The sequence below is a fragment of the Scyliorhinus canicula genome, chromosome 6 (assembly GCF_902713615.1).
Source record: "Scyliorhinus canicula chromosome 6, sScyCan1.1, whole genome shotgun sequence".
Lineage (NCBI taxonomy): Eukaryota > Metazoa > Chordata > Chondrichthyes > Carcharhiniformes > Scyliorhinidae > Scyliorhinus > Scyliorhinus canicula.
In genome coordinates this window covers 140,096,134-140,115,781 of record NC_052151.1, presented here as the reverse complement: position 1 = coordinate 140,115,781, position 19,648 = coordinate 140,096,134, and the positions used below count along the sequence as shown (strand labels likewise).

Below are 19,648 nucleotides of genomic sequence, written 5' to 3'. Positions count from 1 at the left end.
AATGTGTGTTTTGGGCCTGGGATGTTAAGCATGGAAGAATTAAGGGGCAGGTGTTACACCTTCTGCGATTACATGGGAAGGTCCAATGGGTGATGGGAGATTCCTTTCATTATACATGAAGAGTACAATGAAGCTAAAGAACACAATTCCTTTCAAGAATGTAAAAATAACGTTCTAACCTATTAAATTCTTCAATTCGCTCTGTAAATAGTTGTGATCTTTTACAAGTTGCTTCAACTGTGACTTGCAGCAGTGGAACATAACCTGGAAGTCAAATAAGTGGAAATAAATAGATAGGTACGTTTGTCATGTCACAGATTTTGAAGATACCACACGTCAAGTGTTACCTCCAAAGTGACACAGCTTCATAGAGTAAAAATCCTGATCGTTTGAAATAACGAGTTATCTGGAAAGCGGTTAATGAAATCTGAGATTAATTTAGCACATCAGTTCGTTCAAAACTGCAATGAAATAAACATCTTGCTTTCTTCAAATCTGGCAGGCAGCGACACTGACAAAATTAACCAAAGAATTTCTTCAAAAATGTTTCAACACTACTTTTGATGCCTTTCAGTTTCTTCACTTAAATTGTTTAGTCGGAAATACAAGCATTTCCAGCATAAACTTTCAAAAACTGGAAAAGTAATCTTCCTTATAAAATTGTCTATTTAATGCTGGAAATGCCTACTGAAAACTTTCCCAGATAGGTATGCTTGGTTTCTGAAAGATACGTGTCTGAAACTGAAAATCTTAGCTGGCTTGTGAATTCTTGCTTTCCTGTAGTTCTCATGGAAAACATGTTTATGTGAGAACTATCTATTGTACCTACTGTCGCCTCGGATGACATTTAGCTTGAGCATACAGCAAATGGCACTTTTAACAATGCATTAGGGTGATGTTTTGGGTCAGCACTTTCAGCACTAAACAGTGGAAAGCATCAAACGTGCAGGTCACGAAAGAGAAAATACTGGAAAATATCAGCAAGTCTGGCAGCATCTGTAGGGAGAGAAAAGAGCTAACGTTTCGAATCCAATGACTCTTTGTCAAAGCTAACAGACAGAGAAAGTGGGAAATATTCATACTCTGGAGTGAGAATGAAAGATAAGTCATAGCCACAGAAACCCAGGGAAACCAGGTGCTAATTGCCACAGAAAACAGAGGGAAAGAGAGTTAATGGCAGTCCCCAGAGAGGACAAAAGATGTGAAAGGTCAAACAGCAGGGAGTGACAGTCAAGTCACAGTTGAAGCAACTTGTAAAAGATCACAACTATTTACAGAGGCGAATTGAAGAACTGAATCGGTTAGAACGTTATTTTTACATTCTTGAAAGGAATTGTGTTCCTATTGTTTGACCTGTCACATCCTTTGTCCTCTCTGGGGACTGCCATTAGCACTCTTTCCCCTTGGTTTCTGTGGCCATTAGCACCCGGTTTCCCTGGGTTTCTGAGGCTATGACTCATCTTTCATTCTCACTCCACAGTACAAATATTTCCCACTTTCTCTGTCTGTTAGCTTTGACATCGGACTCGAAACGTTAGCTCTTTTCTCTCCCTACAGATGCTGCCAGACCTGCTGAGAGTTTCTAGCATTTTCTCTTTCGTTTCAGATTCCAGCATCCGCAGTAATTTGCTTTTATAAAAGTGCAGATCATGCTGACTATCATTTCAGTTGTCAGGGTAGGGGTAGGTCGAGGATAGACTTTCTTCACAGAGCCTTCAATTGAAGCTTTAAGTGGGCAATGAAGGACCACGTTAAGAACTCCATCCTATTGCCAGCAGTAGGAGAGGCTCTCCATTACGAGGGGAGGCTGACCATAAAGGTCGGTAGTCTCTTTGAACACAGAAAAAGGATGGCCTCTGGGGCCTTCTCCATCATTGCTGTTCCTGGCTGGCTACAGTGTTAGTGGTAACCAACGTCTCCAGTCGTGATACTGGGACTGAAGACAGTCTGTTAATTGGCCAACATGTCTTGGAGGCAGGATATTTGCCTTGAAAGGGACAGGAGCTCAGACATGATGAGCATTGAATCGCTTCAAATTGATTTGTGGCAAGGTTGTCTTTGGCTTTCTGGCTCAACATTAGCGCCATTGCCACCAGCATTAAATTCTGCTCAAGCTGTGTTTCTATGGGGGTTTGCAAAATTTACCTAATCCGCCACCACCTTGGGACCTCCGTTTTCTGCAAAAGCCATTCCCCCTCCTCATCACAGCTTACCCCGCAGGTGACAGTCACAATCCAACACCAGGCAACTCATGTAGAGCCCAGCCCAAGTATAGCCTACTTCTCTGTTTCCCAACCCCCCACCCCCACCTCCCCCCCCACCCCCACCACACCACTCCAAGTCCAAGTCATAGGAATTAATCTCTAATGACCCAATCACCGCTGCAACAATAATATTCTGCCAAGCAAGAATTTCAAATAGTTCCTCAATATACCTGAACAATTAAATAAAATCTAATTACAAACCCATCACGAACAAGCCACCACAAAGACATCCATATTTTTTATTCTATTCCTACAATTCATGGAATCCATTACAGAGAACTTGCAGATAAAATTCATTCTGTGCACTCCTGAACCACAGTCTCCATGATTTTCCATCCATTAGGAACACAAATGTGGAAAATTACCTCCGCATTATACATAAATTCACACATTAGGATGTATACCGAGTCTGTAGCAGACACGAGAAATTGATATACCATATAACATCACCTGGAAACCTTAATGCAGCAACAGCTAGTAAACACATGCAGACTGTTTTACTCAATATCTTTGTTTTACAGCATCCACAAACAATTCAATTTCACTTCACTTAATTGTACTAACCTCACTTTCTTTGCATGCTTTCTTTTTTCGTTGTATGTCTTCCTCCAAAGTAAGAAGCTCTCTTACTAATTGTTCTTTCTCTTCTGTCACTTTCTGCAACTGATCCTGAACTGCTCTAACTTTTAATTCTGCAGAATTCACCTCGGCCTGTAGAACAGGAAAAAGATGCCGATAGTTTAGTTTTAAACTTTCAAGAAAATGTGTCAACATACAGTAATTATGGACACATATAGCAGCTTTCTTAAAATGGACATCCCTATTAATATCTAAATTAGTCAACAACAGAGTATTTCACTGCATATAGGCAATTAAATTAATTGTCAAAAACATGTCTGGAAAATAATGCAATATTCAAGAACAAGGAATAAAGAAAAATATAGTATAGCACAGGACAGGCCCTTTGGCCTTCCAAGCCTGTGCCGATCATGATGCCCTAACTAAAAAAAACCTTCTGTCCTTACTCGTCCGTATCCCTCTATTCCTTCCCTATTCATGTACCAACCAGATGCCTCTTTAATTTTGCTAATGTGCCTCCTTCCACCGCATTCTTTGGCAGTGCATTCCAGGCACCCACAACTCTCTGTGTGAAAAACTTACCCCGCACATTTCCCTTAAACTTTCCCCTTCTCACCTTGAACCTGTGCCCCCTTGTAATTGACACTTCCACCCTTGGAAAAAGCCTCTGACTATCCTCCCTGTCTATGCCTCTCATTATTGTGTAGACCTCTATCAGGTCTCCCCTCAGCCTCCATCTTTCTAGTGAAAACAATCCTGGTTTATTCAACCTCTCCTCATAGCCAACACCTTTGAAACCAGACAACATTCTGGTGAACTTTCTTTGCTCACCAAAGCTTCCACGTCCTTCTGATGATGTGGTGACCAGAACCGCACGCAATACTCCAATTCCTGCCTAATCAAGGTTTTATAAAGCTGCAGCATGATTTCCCAACTCCTGTACTCAATGCTCTGGCAATGAAGGCAAGCATGTCTTCTTAATCACCTTAGTCACCTGTGTTACCACCTTTAGGGCCTGCATGCCCAGATCCCTCTGTATTTTAATTTTTCTAAGGGTTCTGCCATTTACAATATTATTCATACCTAAGTAACAAATTAAGTGCTCAAAATACAAACTCACCTGCCATTCCTCTACTTTCTGGTTATATTTGATACTGTGTCTTTGCTCTCCTTGAAGACAGTTTTTTATTGAATCCAAGTCCTTTTCAATCTCAATAACCTTGTAGTATGAAACAAATAGACTTATTTTATTCTCTGATACAAGTTTCAAATTAAATGCCACAGGACGTATTTTCTATTTTGTGCAGTACTTTCACGCTCCACGTTCAGGATTTTCAAATCTGAAGGCTCACAACGTGTGTGAACTGGTGTGTTCCGTTGCACAATTTTTAATGGGCACACTCCTGGTTCAGTTCCTTCAGTCTGTCAGTCGCTTTTCCGTGTGTAATAGATGTATGCACCTTGTAACTGTAGAACAGAAAGGGGGAGACATTTATACAGAAAACGAGTCCATTGGATTCTGAATCCTCAGTATAAATGTCGTAGAGCACAGCTGAAAGATAGAGATGATGGTAGAGTGCTGGTTTTACACCCTGAACAATTTTGCACTCCATTGAAGCTGACAGATACTTCTTGGACAGGAAACAAAAGCAGCTTATGAACCAATTCCCATGGGTTACTCGCCCAGTGAACTGCCTTAAAATTACCCTCATTGTTGTGCAGCACACCAGAGGTAATTGGCTAACATATACTTTAAAAATGGAAAGGGATGCCATCTCTTAAAAGGGAGTTGCTCAATAATTGGCACTAGATCACTTGTCACATTTGCAGACCGATTTAATAATAACTTAAGAACAAACACAAAGTGCTGCGGATGCAGGAAATCTGAAACAAAATTAGAGAATGCTGGATATACTCAGCATGTCTAACAACATCTGTGGAGAGCATGGTAGCATGGTGGTTAGCACAGTTGCTTCACAGCTCCAGGGTCCCAGGTTCGATTCCCGGCTGGGTCACTGTCTGGGCGAGTCTGCACGTTCTCCCCGTGTCTGCGTGGGTTTCCTCCGGGTGCTCTGGTTTCCTCCCACAGTCCATTGCGGGTTAGGTGGATTGCCCATGCTAAATTGCCCTTAGTGTCCAAAAAGATTGGGTGGGGTTACTGGTTTTGTGGATAGGGTAGATATGTGGGATTCAGTAGGGTGCTCTTGTAAGGGCTGGTGCAGACTCGATGGGCCAAATGGCCTCCTTCTGCACTGTAAATTCTATGATCTATGATTTTATGAGAGAGAAACAAAGGTAACAATCCAGGTCAATTACCTTTCATCAGAGCTGAAAACAATTAAGAGATTTAACAAGTTTTAAATAAGGAAGGAAAGGCAAGGAAAGTGCGTTTGGGGGGTGAGAGATAAGAGCAACAGCCAAGGTCTATGATAGGGTGAAAGCGAAGAGAGATTAAGGATTAAAATATGAATCTTTGCCAATTCGAAATGTTTTAGCCAAAATAATCCTGGAGCCCCAAATCCACAAGTCCCACAGCCGAATCTGGCACCCGCTATTTCTGCTAGTGGAATTTTGGCCACCCAGGTTTCTGAAACACAACTTCTGGGCTTTAACATTTGAGTAAAGGACCTAAATCTGCCAGCATTCTTTGGAAAGTTAAGGTACTCTTTTGGAGAAGTGGTACTCTTGTAGGAGAGGCCAGGTAATGTTTGGGATTAAGAGTGGATAGGAATGTATATAGGGTTGTGAAACTGTCATTTAAAACCCCCACTCTTTTAATTTTGGGGGAAAACATTAACCTGCATTTAAAAGAAAAAGATGCTTGCAGTTTCACTATTTGTTGACATAAGCCTGATGATTATCATTGTAGGATTAGTGCAGCTTGACCATTTCTACAACCTATTATGATCACAATAGGTGGTCTGCAATTTCACAGTCTGAATGATAGCTCCAAATGGTGTTCACAACATCAGCTGTCTTTGATGTCAGGCTATGAGTACAAATGTTTGTTTTTATTCTGGCTTAAGTAATTGAACAGATTTAAATGTATTGAATGGGCTTTCACCAATGAGTTTTTTTTCATTAAGTCAAGTCTGTCATAGACCTTATTTTATTTAATCTCAGTGTGGCTCCTGAGATCTGCCCACAGTGAATACTGGCTGAGGTATGCTCTAAGTGCAAAGGCTGGTGGGAAGGGTCAGGTGTTTGTATGAGTTTGCACTACATTGGTACAAGGACTATAAAGTGCCATGGGAAAGGGTGGGAGTTATGGGCTGGCATGAGTTGGCATGTGGCATAAAGGCTTGAGATGATACACGACATGATTGAAAATTCATACCGAGATGGCAAGTCAAAATGGTGCAAGTGATAAATAAAAGATGGGTCAAGAACAGTAATAAGTGGCAGTAACAGAATCATTACCAGCAGCAAATGCCTAAGAAACTAAGATCTCAAATTGCTGAAGTAAATGTTGAGCCCGGAAAGCTGTAAAGTACCCAATCAAAAGAGCTTTGATTCCTCAAGCTGCAAAGAGATTTGTTCAAACAGTGTAGGAATTCAAGGACAGAGAAGACAGGGGTGGGATGGAGAATTTAAATGATTTGTAATTGGAAGCTCAGGGTCACAACTGTGGACTGAACAGAATTGCCGGACAAAGCAATCAGCTAATCCGCATTATTATTTTTTTTTTAAATCGCTGGTCATTCAGCCTATTACATCTGTCTTAGCTCCTTGAAACATCCAACTTAGTCCTTGACATTACTTTATTTTCCCCAAAACCTGTACATTAGTCTTTTTGAAGTACATGTCCAATTGTTTTTTTACTTCCTACTTACCAATCTAACCCTATTTGCTGAATCAAAACCCCTCATAATTTTGAATACCTCTATTACAACTCACTTAACAGGAGGCCAATGGGCAATGTCTCTGCACTATTATATTTCCCAACACACAGGGGTTTACTACATAGTCATGTGGTTGTCATGGTGACAGATTCCCATTCTTCCTCCTCCACCATCAGACATTCCTCCTGACCTGTCCAGTGATTCTCAGTGTTTCTCAAACCCATATCCTTCAGAATGTTTGTAGCTTTACCTCTCCATGCGCACTTTAGTAAAAAAAAAATGTTTTAGGGCAGTGTGTGGTGATGTCTTGCTCTGCGTCATTGGCAGGGCTGCTCTTCCAAAGGATTAAAAAAAAGGATTTGTATTTATATAGCACATTTTAAGACACAGGATGTCCCAAAGCACCTGACAGCCAATTAAGTACTTTTGAAACGGAGGAACACGGAGCAGTCGATTTTCACACAGCAAGGTCCCACCATACCTGATCATTTGTTTTACTGACGATGAATGAATTTTGAGGAGAGTGTGAATTCCCCCCCCGGTCTTATTCAAAATAGTGACATGGGACTTCTTACATCCCCCGGGGGCAGAGAGAACTATGATTTAAAGTCTTATCTGAAAGGTGGCAAATCCAACAGTGCAGCACTGCACAGAAATGTCAGCCTGGATTACGTGCTCAAGTCTTTGGAGTGGGGCTTGAACCCATAACCTTCTGACTTAGAAGCCAAGTTTGATAGAAAATGAGCAGACATCAGAATGCTGGCTCCAAGGTGCCTCCAAACCAAAACTTGCATCACAAGATTACGATTTTTGTTCAGTCTGGGCCCGTGTGTACCCAAGTGACGAGGAGTAAGAATGCAGACATCAATACAAGAACAGGATAATATACCTCATCATTTTCTTCTCCTTTGAATATTTTATTACCCTTTAATACTTATTTATACAAGAAAAATTGTAGAATTACAACCATATCAATTCTTATTGTGGGAAACATTATTCTAAGTATTACAAAAGTTTCAGATTGTTTACCAATGCCCAAGCCATCTGATTCTTAGGATGTTCTAGTTTTCCCTGTAGCTGATTGAGTGATGCAATGTTTTTATATTGACGTTCTTTCTCCTTGACTTTCTTCTTTAGCTGTGTTAGGTTCTTTGGAAAAATTGAATTATTTTGCTATCAATTTTCAGTTTACTTCACATACCCTTTGATCAAGAGTTTACCTTTTCTGCACAACAATATGAAGATAGCTGTAATAATAAATAAATAATAATTAAGGGGCAATTTAGTGTGGTCAATCCACCTACCCTGCACATCTTTGGGTAAAGTGGGTAGGATCTCTATCTCTGAGTCAGAAGCTCTGGGTCCAAGTCCCACTCCAAGAATTGATGGCCAGGGAAGATGAGTTAGTAACGTGGCCAAACAGGTTGAGTATCAACTTGTAAATCCTTGCACCATATGCCAATTGCAGGCAATAAGAGTGGGAGAGATTCCCGGACAGTCATGCGACGGAAAGAATGTTGGAGCCTCTCCCGTCACTATTTATTGCTCTAGGGTGCAACATGCATGAATGCCAAAGCAACTTGGGCTTTTGAGGAGCTGGTTGGCTGGATGGTGGTTGGATCTCATCGGTGCCAACAGCACAAGGTTTGAACCCTGTTCTGCCTGCGGTGGCTTTGGGACCTGCCTCATCGCCCTACCTGTGGTGGGGATTGGGGTGCTGTGAGCCATTGGGCAAAGAACTGAAGAAAATAATTACCATTGTAATTGTTAGTTTGAAGACCTCAGCTTCACATTTGCACTTGATATTTATGCAAAGCTGTGTCTCGAGCTGAATTTGGAAGTCAAAGCACGATCGGAGCTAATTTCCCAGATGCATCAGTGGGATTGGAGAAGATTGAGCAATTTTGTGTTACATTTTTCATCTTAACATTTAACATTGGTTATCTCTATAATGGTCAATCCTATTTATAGATATAAATGTATTTTTCATCTTCATGGTGTTTCATCAACCGACTGATTTATTCAAATGCTTTTGAAAAGACTATTTGAACACAGAATTTGTACTGTCAATCCAGTGGCCTAATTACAGTAATGAAGGTTTCTCTGAGTATCCTCGACAATACACTTTGACCAAAGAAAATGTGCATACTGTAAAGTCGCTCTTTTGTCACTTCCTTGTTCACGTATTTGCTTACCTGCCTTTGTACACCAGATCACCCATTACAGGTCCAATTGTTCGATTATCCGAGTTTTTGAACGTTGAAAAAATAGAAGCCAACTTTAGAAAATGCTGAAAAAAAGAAAACCTGATTTATACTGGAAATAAAAACTGTTCTTGTAGTCTCGCAGCTTGTGCTAAATTCTTTACCCTTAGGGCTCAATGTTTATCAACAAGTCACACTTCAAAGGAGTAGAACTTGCTCCTTTTTTAATCCAACTTGGATTAAAGACACACTCTAAATGCTGAGTAAACTAGCTGACAACAGACTGTTCCTAAAATTTGAGATTTAAGTTTTGCCCTTTCTTACTGAAGGCAGGAAGCCATAAAAATAACAATTGTTTTCAGATTTGAAAGAGTTGTGCCTTCGTATACACAGTTGAGAATGAGGTACCACAGCACAATTATAAAGGTGATTATTCTACACATTATGTCCTGCGCCCATACATAGTTTGCTGCTATATACAGGTACTTTACTAAAACATTATTTATAAATGACCAGTATGGTAAAAATGAGAATTGAATGTTGTGTTCAACAGAAAGTAACTCCACAAACCAATGCTGCCCTCAGATTACTACAACCTATCTCATTAACACCCATTGTGAAGCATGTTTGTCATTTGTGATTCTGCTACGCGCAAAGTTCCGCAGGAACATAGCCCCTGGGAACAGCAGCACTTTACTGTATGAAGTCGCACTCTGATTTGGAGGCAGCAAGGGCTTATTTACGGGAGTCGTCCTTGACACTGAGAAGGAAAGAAATATTTGTTAAAGCATTGTTACCCAATCATTTTATGATGATAGTGCCCAACTGTGCTTCTTTATCATGAGATAATAATGCCAGAACCAAGGCTGTAGCATTATACCTGACTGGTTCATAGCATCTGAAACGGAGTTATATATACTTGTGCTCTACTTACTTCATCTTGTTTTTCAATCTTCTCCTTTGTTATTGTCTTAGTCTGCATTATTTGGCAATAACCTTCATGCATCCGTTCCAGGTGAGTAGCTTTCATAAAAAACTTCAAAAATACATGTATTTTTTAAATACAGCAAAACTTCATTAAGTAAATCTAGATATTTTAGTCGGGGCATCGTGAAACCTGGAGATCACATTATCTGCAACTCATGTTCCCAGCACATGAATAAATTAAATGTTGGTAAGCTCTGCTCAACCAGGCATTAATTGCAGTATGCTAGCCCCATCACCTCCAGTTAAAGGAAAGGCAAAGAGAAATCTAGTTCTCAGATGCTTTCCAGCAACCTCTGCTAGAAATGTACAGATGCGTACTAAGACGTGAACGATATCCCGATCAGCTTCGCTTTTCTCCCTTTCTTTTTCCTACATTGCTCCCTCAATAAGGTGAAAACCATATCAACCCACACATTTGAGTAGCGTCTATTCAGGTGAGATAGTGAAGAATGACTGAAGCCAATGGTACAGTATCCCAGCAATTAGCTGATCCCTTCTGATGGGGAAGCATGGTAGTACAGTGGTTAGCACAGTTGCTTCACAGCTCCAGGATACCAGGTTCGATTCCCGGCTTGGGTCACTGTCTGTGTGGGGTCTGCACGTTCTCCCTGTGTCTGCATGGGTTTCCTCCGGGTGCTCCGGTTTCCTCCCACAGTCCAAAGATGTGCAGGTTAGTTGGATTGGCCATGATAAATTGTCCTTTGTGTCCAAAAAAGGTTAGGTGGGGTTACTGGATTACTGGGATAGGGGGGAGATATGGGCTTAAGCAGGATGCTCTTTCTAAGGGCTGGTGCAGACTCAATGGGTCAAATGGCCTCCTTCTGAACTGTAAATTCTTTGATTCTACGATTATATATGAGAGGGGAGTCAGCAAATTGGCAAGAAAGAAAATTGTTGTTCTGTAACAGTAAATATACTTGCATTACGTATGTCATATAGAAAACTACACGGTGACCTGTGGTACAGATCATGGCCTAAATTTCACAACAGGATTCTCCCTGGGATCCTACCCGTTCTGACAGAGCTGTGATTTTACTCTGAGGCGGGCATGGCCTCAGATGGGAGATCTACACTTGCCCCAGTTGAGGCCCTTAAGTGGCCAAGACTGTCCTGCCCATCTTCAATGCTTAGGCAGGTGGTGGGATTTACCTGGCACAGGGGAAGCTCAAAGCTGAACTGGGCTTAGATCTTGGGCAGGAAATGTTGGGGTTGCGCCTCCATCAGAAGCCCTCTGCTACCTGCAGGTGACGCCCCCCCCCCCCCCCCCCCCCCTTGTCCAGTAGCTACTCCAGCCTCAATGCAACCTCTCTCCCCCACCAAATATCTCCCCCTTTGCATCCCCCAGGCCTTCCCTATCGTCCCCGCCCCGGGAACCCTTGAACTTACTTTGTTCCTCTGGGACCTTAGGCAACTTCCTGAAAAGTTCCCCTTCAGTCCACTACCCTTGTTGTCGCTACAAGGATTGGAGAGCTGTCAGCCAGTCTGGTTGGCACTTCCTTCCAGGTGAGGGGTGGAAGCCATGCCTGAAGCATTTGAGTGTGAATGACTCAGTCTGTTTAATTCAGTTTAATTGGTTGAACTGAAAATAGTTCAGAGTCAGGTGGCACAGTGGTTAGCACTACTGCCTCACTGCACCAGAGTCCCGGGTACAATTCCGACTTCGGGTGACTTTCTGTGTGAAGTTTGCACCTTCTTCCGTGTCTTCGTGGGTTTCCTCCGGGTGCTCTGGTTTCCTCCCACAGTCCAAAGATGTGCAGGTTAGGTAGATTGGCCACATTAAATTGCCTCTTAGTGTCCAAAGATATGCAGGGTACGTGGGGTTGTGGGGATGGGGCAGGGGAGTGGGCCTAGGTAGTGTGCCCTTTCAGAGGGTCGGTGCAGACTCAAAGGGCCAAATGGCCTCCTTCCACACTGTCAGAGTTCTATGGTTCAGTGGGAATCTTCTGATCGTAGGAAGGAAAACTCAGTCATCCAAAAATTTCAGGCCCATATAAAACAGAAGATCTTTCAATTCTTAACAAGTCATATATTTTGTATATCTGCCTACGTTAGTTTGGAAACTAATATAATAGTTGCCAGTATGAAATATTCTACAAATCTTTTCACAAAAACAAGACAACTAAAAATACTGCACAGTTCAATGTAAATTAACAGGTGGTTCTTCCTAAAATAGAGCAGAAATCCAATTAATCTTGTTTCACTTCAAGTGGAATTACACATACTAAGTTAAACATGCTGTTGCGGTCATAGTATATGATTAAATAATGTGCTGACTATACTTTAAAAAAGATTATATTTTTACATAACACATTAGCTCCACATATACAACACAGCTTACCTTATATTTTTCTTCTCCGCTTTTGGATAGCAATAAAAGTTCACTAATTTCTTGATTTAAAACAGACACCGGGTTATCCACCTGTGTAGCAATAAAACGGCCTCATAATCTGGTGTGTTCTTTTTACTGCCTAGTTAGATAAATAATAACATTACCGAGGGACCATAACAAGGAACTTTTCATTGAATACTAATTACTGCAATACACCTTAAATTGCCACACAAATAGACTTTATTGAGTTGATACATCGGCTTGAACCCAATAAGTGGCTTTCGATAAGATATTTATACGAATGAACTATACACAGTTTTCACAGTATGAATATCCTATATGTGTACTTCCTTGAACTCGTGGGTTTATAAATGGAACTCACTTTCTCTTTAAATGGAAGGCCTTTAATACCAATGCCTTCGCACAGGTCCAAGCTGGGTCTAGCTTTTGGATGTTGACAGCTTTTGGCTGTTCAATTCAAAACTTTGTGGAACCCACCTCTTCACTCACCTGATGAAGGAGCTGTGCTCCGAAAGCTAGTGACTCCAAACAAACCTGTTGGACTTTAAGCTGGTGTTACAAGACTTCTTGCGATTCAAAATTGTCATGTAATTCTCCTGTATAAATTGCTGCCTTCAGCCGATGAAATGAAGTTTCTGGTCATAAGAGCTCAAGCCACTGAGGCATCTGCTTCTACTTTCAAAGGTCTTGAAAATGGTTGTCAATCAATGTTGCTACCCCGAGCTAGGCACACCATTGATGTGAAACCTAGACACTTTTCGGAAAAATAAAGAGCAGCACCTCATCTTTTTTTCTGGCAGTTTACAGCTTCATACGCAACACTGAGTTTGACAAATATTGCACATCAATTAAGCAGTTTGAAAATTTAGCAACAGTGGAGGCTGGTGAGACCGAATTGGCTGTCATCAGCAAACTTGTGAAAACTAATCCTGTGCCTTTTGAATTGTATTTTTGAGGGGTAGCATGTAGACAAGAACGAAGAAGGGCCAAGGCTAGATCTTTGAGTGATACCAAAGATAACGAGGTGGAAGCAGGAAGTGAGACCATTTCAAAGTAATACGCTGGCTACGATATAATAGATAAGAGTGGAACCAAAGGACCTAAGTTCCCTCAGCTGGAGGCAGTGGAGAGGCATTGGAGGAGGATGGTGTGGTCAGCCATGTCAAAGGCTGCAGGCAGGTCAAGAAGGATGTGAAGAGATAGATTACATTTGTCACAGTCACAAAGTATGTCCTTTGTGACTTTCGTAAGAGCTAGTGTGGTAATGTGGCAAGGGGTGAAAACATGATTGGAACATTTTAAATATGGTTTTCCAGAAAGGAGGGTCACTGATTTGCGGTGGAAAACGTTCAAGGGCTCTGGAGGGGAAACGGAGATGTGGTGGTAGTTTACAAGTGCAGAGAGATCAAATGTTTTGTTTTTGAGGAGAGGAGTGATGGAAGCAGATTAAAAGGAGAAAGGGACAACACCTGAACAGAGAGAACTGTTAACAATATCAACTAAAATGAGAGACAGGAAGGGAATTCAGATGGTCAGTAGTTTAATGCGAATTGGGTCATGGGAGCAATAACTGCTTCTCATGGACAAGATGAGCTTGGAGAGGGCTTGCGGGAAGGTAGGAGAGATAGGGGAGCTTTGGAGGAAGTTTGGTCTGTTGGAAGGCAGGGAAGCAGCAGAGGCAGCTGATTGGATGGTCTCAATCTTCATGAAAAAGAAGACCAAGAGCACCTTTCACTTATTGTTGGAGGTTAATGTGGGTTGATGTTGTTGTGCTGTTGCATGGTCCCTGTAAGAATTGAGTCACATGATAGTCCGTGACATCATCAACTATTTTGCAGGCTTAGAGTAATCCAGACCAGTAACAATCATTTCATAAACTTCTGTGGTTTATTGCGTTCAACCCACGTGCTTCAGCATTTCCATTCTTCTATCCTGAAAGTATAATACTGGCAATGAAAAACTGATCAGAAAAATAAAATCCTTTGGAAGTGAAAAGAAAGTCGAAGCTGTCGATGGTGAGGCAGATCAAGTCGGTCAGCGATTGCACCTCACACTTGCAACCTGCACCTGGCACTGGACCAGTAAGGTTGTTGGGCAAATTGGAAAAGAAAAGGGTCCAGACCTTAACATTAATCCAGAAAAGCAAGTTCAGGCTACAGATATCACCATGTGCAAAAGATTCAGACAAGGGACAGAGAGAAAAAGTTCAGACATCGCTAGCTGATATAATTGGTTTATTCACCATATTTAAAATAGACAATTGATACAACGGAAGTTGCGAGATAATGGCGCTATTTGAGGAAGACTCAAAACTGGAAATCATATGCAGAGAGATTCTACTATTATTTTGTTATAACCCGCATGAGACCTACAGGGTGGGACCACTCAGCATCTCTGTGAGTCTGGTTGAATACAGGCTTACCCGCTGAAGAAGCAGAGTAATGGACTCCATGTATGAATTGCAGCTGAGCAGAGTAGGCCCAGCTCGAACCTGAATTGTGTAAATAGTTACTTTACAATAAAAGACAGTTTCTATACGCTTCTCGTGTGGACACCTCTGTGGACATTATATATTGAGGATATTCAGGGCTCTGCTTTTGGAAAGAAACGTTTGTAAAGTTTTTTTTAATAGTTTGTAAGGACTATATTTTGTATTAACGAGGTCAAGGGATATTATTTGATTTTAAGAGTTCTTGAAAGATTTAATCCAAAGGAGTAAGTCATGACAACAGATCTCAAAACCGTGGTTTGCACCTCCTGTGTTATTTGGGAAGATGGTCAGATTTCAGTACCTGGGGCCAGCATGTGTCCAGGAAGTATGTTCAGCTGCAGCTCCTGGAAGCCCAAAGTCTCGGAGCTGGAATGATGGCTGGGGACACTGTGGAGCATTCGTGAGGCAGAGAGTATCATGGCTAGCATGTATAAAGAAATGGAAATAGAGCACATGGTTCTGATGAGGAACTGAAGTTGAATGTACTATCAGTGCAAGGTGAATCACATCAGTTCTGGGCAGCTCCAAAACTTAATGGCCAACCAGCAAAAATGGAGGTCAGTATGGGCAACGGATGCTGTGACCTTAATTCCGGAGACCATCTATAAACAGAAATTGAATCACCTACCATTGCAGCCAGCAGGTACGTCCGGAGGACCTACACAGGAAATAGTGCCTCTAAGAGAATGATTCATAGTCAAAGTAGAGTTAAGTGGGTAAACTCCAGAGCTGCCATTCCAATTGGTCCGAAGGAGTTTTCCAGCTCTATTTGGCAGCACTTGACTGGAAAGGATTCAATTTAACTGGAGTACAGTAAATAGTTTAGTTAATTCAAAGATGGATTTACAGACTACCCTAGAAAGATACAGCTTTTCGAGGACACACTGGGGTCCATGAAAGGAGTACGAGTGTCATTAAAGATGAAACAAAATAGCCAGCCGAAGGGTCTCAAAGCGAGAGCAATACCCTATACTACACGTTCAAAGGTAGAACCTGAACTAATGAGACTTGTGGATACAGGAGTCTTAGAACCAGTCACTACCAATGACCGGGCAACCCTTATTGTAATGAAGCAAGATGCAACAATTCATATCTGCGAAGATTTTAAAACAACCATCAATCCGGTTCTATGCGCGGATCAATACCCGTTATCATTGATTGATGATTTGTTTGTCGGCCTAGCAGGGGTACGAGTGTTCAGCATGATTGACCTATCACAGGCTTACCTGCAAATGAATGTTGCAGCTGAATCTCAACTTCTTCTCGGCAATGTCTCACATAATGGCCTTTTCCGCTATAAGAGGTTACTTTTGGAATAACATCAGCACCTGAGAGCCATGCCAAAGCTGATGCATTGACTCGTTTGCGCAGTAGTGAAAATATCTTCTATTGTGCTCAGATAGAACATGTTCCAATGACTGCAGCTCAAGTCCAGCACCAGAGATTCTCTCATTATTAAAAAATTTAGAGTACCCGATTATTTTGTTTTCTAATTAAGGGACAATTTGCGTGGCCAATCCACCTAACCTGCAGATCTTTGGGTTATGAGGGTGAAATCCACTCAGACAGAGGGAGAATGTGCAAACTCCACACAGACAGTGACCTGGGGCTGGGATCGAACCCGAGTCCTCAGCGCCGTAGGCAGCAGTGCTAACCACAGTGCCAACGTGCCGCCCAGAGATGAACTCATGATGGGAAAGGTATTGAAAATGATGTCAAAGGGCAGGAGGGCAGAAACGCTTCTGAAATAAAAGCCATATATTTCCAGAAAAGCCAAGTTGACAGTACAAGGTGGATGCCTGTTATGGGGGATGAGAGGAATAATATGGTAAGATTCCACCCAACAAATTGAAAAACAAAACTTACCTCTATATTGAATTGCTCTAAGATCATGCTGAGTTCTTCTTTCTTTGTAGAAATGATATGTCCTAGAAAAAAAAAGGATCTCAAATAATAAAAGGATTTTGCATGACTGACATATTTGATCAAAGGTCTGTAATACATAGATGAATAATTTGTAAGGCAAGTATAGGTCTCATCTTTTTCTTCTATTTAGTTGACTGATGTATTTTATACCAGTGCACTTTACATACAAACATGCAGAGCACAATACACCAGCTTCATCTTCATACTACACCTTTTGCAATATTTTCATTAAATTTCATATTATTACATCTGTTGCAACACAAATGCACTACGAGACGTTTGATATATTATTGTAGAACACAAGGGGGGCCCCCGTGCACAGTGGTTAGTACTGCTGCCTCACAGCGCCAGGGTCCAGGGTTCTATTCCGACCTCGGACAACTGTCTGTGTGGAGTTTGCACATTCTTCTCATGCCTGCGTAGGCTTACTGCGGGTGCTCTGTTTTCGTCCTACAGTCCAAAGATGTGCAGGTTAGGTGGATTGGATATGCTAAGTCGCCCCTAGGTGGGGTTATAAGGATAGGATGGGGGATTGGGCCCAAGTTAGAGTGCTATTTTAGAGGGTCAGTGCAGACACGATGGGCCAAATGGCCTCCATCTGCACTGTAGGGATTCTATGATTCTATTGTACAGCAATATTATTTCTTTCTTTCTATTATGCCACTGGAAGAGAAGCGGCACATCATTTCATGACAAAAGATGATCAGAGTGTTCCAGGGCTTACAGTTGTGAACCCGCACCTTTGACCTTGTTCTGCATCACAAACCAGCTGTCCAGCCATCTGAGCTAAACCAGCCCCATACCGGCTGAGGTTATTCATGAAGGACCCGATATCTCAACCTTGCCCCTTGCCTGAGGTGTGGTGAACCTCGGGTTAAACCACCGCCAGTCAGCTCGACCCCTCAAAGGGAAAAGCAGCGTATATTATAGAACATAGAACATAGAACGATACAGCGCAGTACAGGCCCTTCGGCCCACGATGTTGCACCGACATGGGAAGTCAAAAACTAAAGGCCATCTAACCTACACTATGCCATTATCATCCATATGCTTATCCAATAAACTTTTAAATGCCCTCAATGTTGGCGAGTTCACTACTCTTGCAGGTAGGGCATTCCACGGCCTCACCACTCTTTGCGTAAAAAACCTACCTCTGACGTCTGTCCTATATCTATTACCCCTCAATTTAAGGCTATGTCCCCTCGTGCTAACCACCTCCATCCGCGAGAGAAGGCTCTCACTGTCCACCCTATCTAACCCTCTGATCATTTTGTACGCCTCTATTAAGTCACCTCTTAACCTTCTCTCTAACGAAAACAACCTCAAGTCCATCAGCCTTTCCTCATAAGATTTTCCCTCCATACCAGGCAACATCCTGGTAAATCTCCTCTGCACCCGTTCCAAAGCTTCCACGTCCTTCCTATAATGAGGCGACCAGAACTGTACGCAATACTCCAAATGCGGCCGTACCAGAGTTTTGTACAGCTGCAACATGACCTCATGGCTCCGGAACTCAATCCCTCTACCAATAAAGGCCAACACACCATAGGCCTTCTTCACAACCCTATCAACCTGGGTGGCAACTTTCAGGGATCTATGTACATGGACACCGAGATCCCTCTGCTCATCCACACTGCTAAGAATTTTACCATTAGCCAAATATTCCGCATTCCTGTTATTCGTTCCAAAGTGAATCACCTCACACTTCTCTGCATTAAACTCCATTTGCCACCTCTCAGCCCAGCTCTGCAGCTTATCTATGTCCCTCTGTAACCTGCAACATCGTTCCACACTGTCTACAACTCCACCGATTTTAGTGTCGTCTGCAAATTTACTCACCCAACCTTCTGTGCCCTCCTCTAGGTCATTTATAAAAATGACAAACAGCAACGGCCCCAGAACAGATCCTTATGGTACGCCACTCGTAACTGAACTCCATTCTGAACATTTCCCATCAACCACCACCCTCTGTCTTCTTTCAACTAGCCAATTTCTGATCCACATCTCTAAATCACCCTCAATCCCCAGCCTCCGTATTTTCTGCAATAGACGACCGTGGGGAACCTTATCAAACGCTTTACTGAAATCCATATACACCACATCAACTGCTCTACCCTCGTCTACCTGTTCAGTCACCTTCTCAAAGAACTCGATAAGGTTTGTGAGGCATGACCTACCCTTCACAAAACCATGCTGACTATCCCTAATCATATTATTCCTATCTAGATGATTATAAATCGTATCTCTTATAATCCTCTCCAAGTCTTTACCCACAACAGACGTGAGGCTCACCGGCCTATAGTTACCGGGGTTATCACTACTCCCCTTCTTGAACAAAGGGACCACATTTGCTATCCTCCAGTCCTCTGGCACTATTCCTGTAGCCAATGATGACATAAAAATCAAAGCCAAAGGCTCAGCAATCTCTTCCCTGACTTCCCAGAGAATCCTAGGATAAATCCCATCAGGCCCCGGGGACTTATCTATTTTCACCTTGTCCAGAATTGCCAACACTTCTTCCCTACGCACCTCAATGCGATCTATTCTAATAGCCTGGGTCTCAGCATTCTCCTCCACAACATTATCTTTTTCCTGAGTGAATACTGACGAAAAGTATTCATTTAGTATCTCGCTTATCTCCTCAGCCTCCACACACAACTTCCCACCACTGTCCTTGACTGGCCCTACTCTTACCCTAGTCATTCTTTTATTCCTGACATATCTATAGAAAGCTTTTGGGTTTTCCTTGATCCTACCTGCCAAAGACTTCTCATGTCCCCTCCTTGCTCGTCTTAGCTCTCTCTTTAGATCCTTCCTCGCTTCCTTGTAGCTATCAAGCGCCCCAACTGAAACTTCACGCCTCACCTTCACATAGGCCTCCTTCTTCCTCTTAACAAGAGATTCCACTTCTTTGGTAAACCACGGTTCCCTCGCTCGACCCCTTCCTCTCTGCCTGACTGGTACGTACTTATCAAGAACATGCAATAGCTGTTCCTTGAACAAGC

General features: G+C 42.2%; 1 pseudogene; it reads right to left on the bottom strand.

Moving 5' to 3' along the window:
* Positions 1 to 16,927, bottom strand: part of LOC119967539 — a 112,794-nt pseudogene extending 95,867 nt beyond the window's left edge.
* Between the last annotated feature and the right edge of the window lie 2,721 nt (positions 16,928 to 19,648).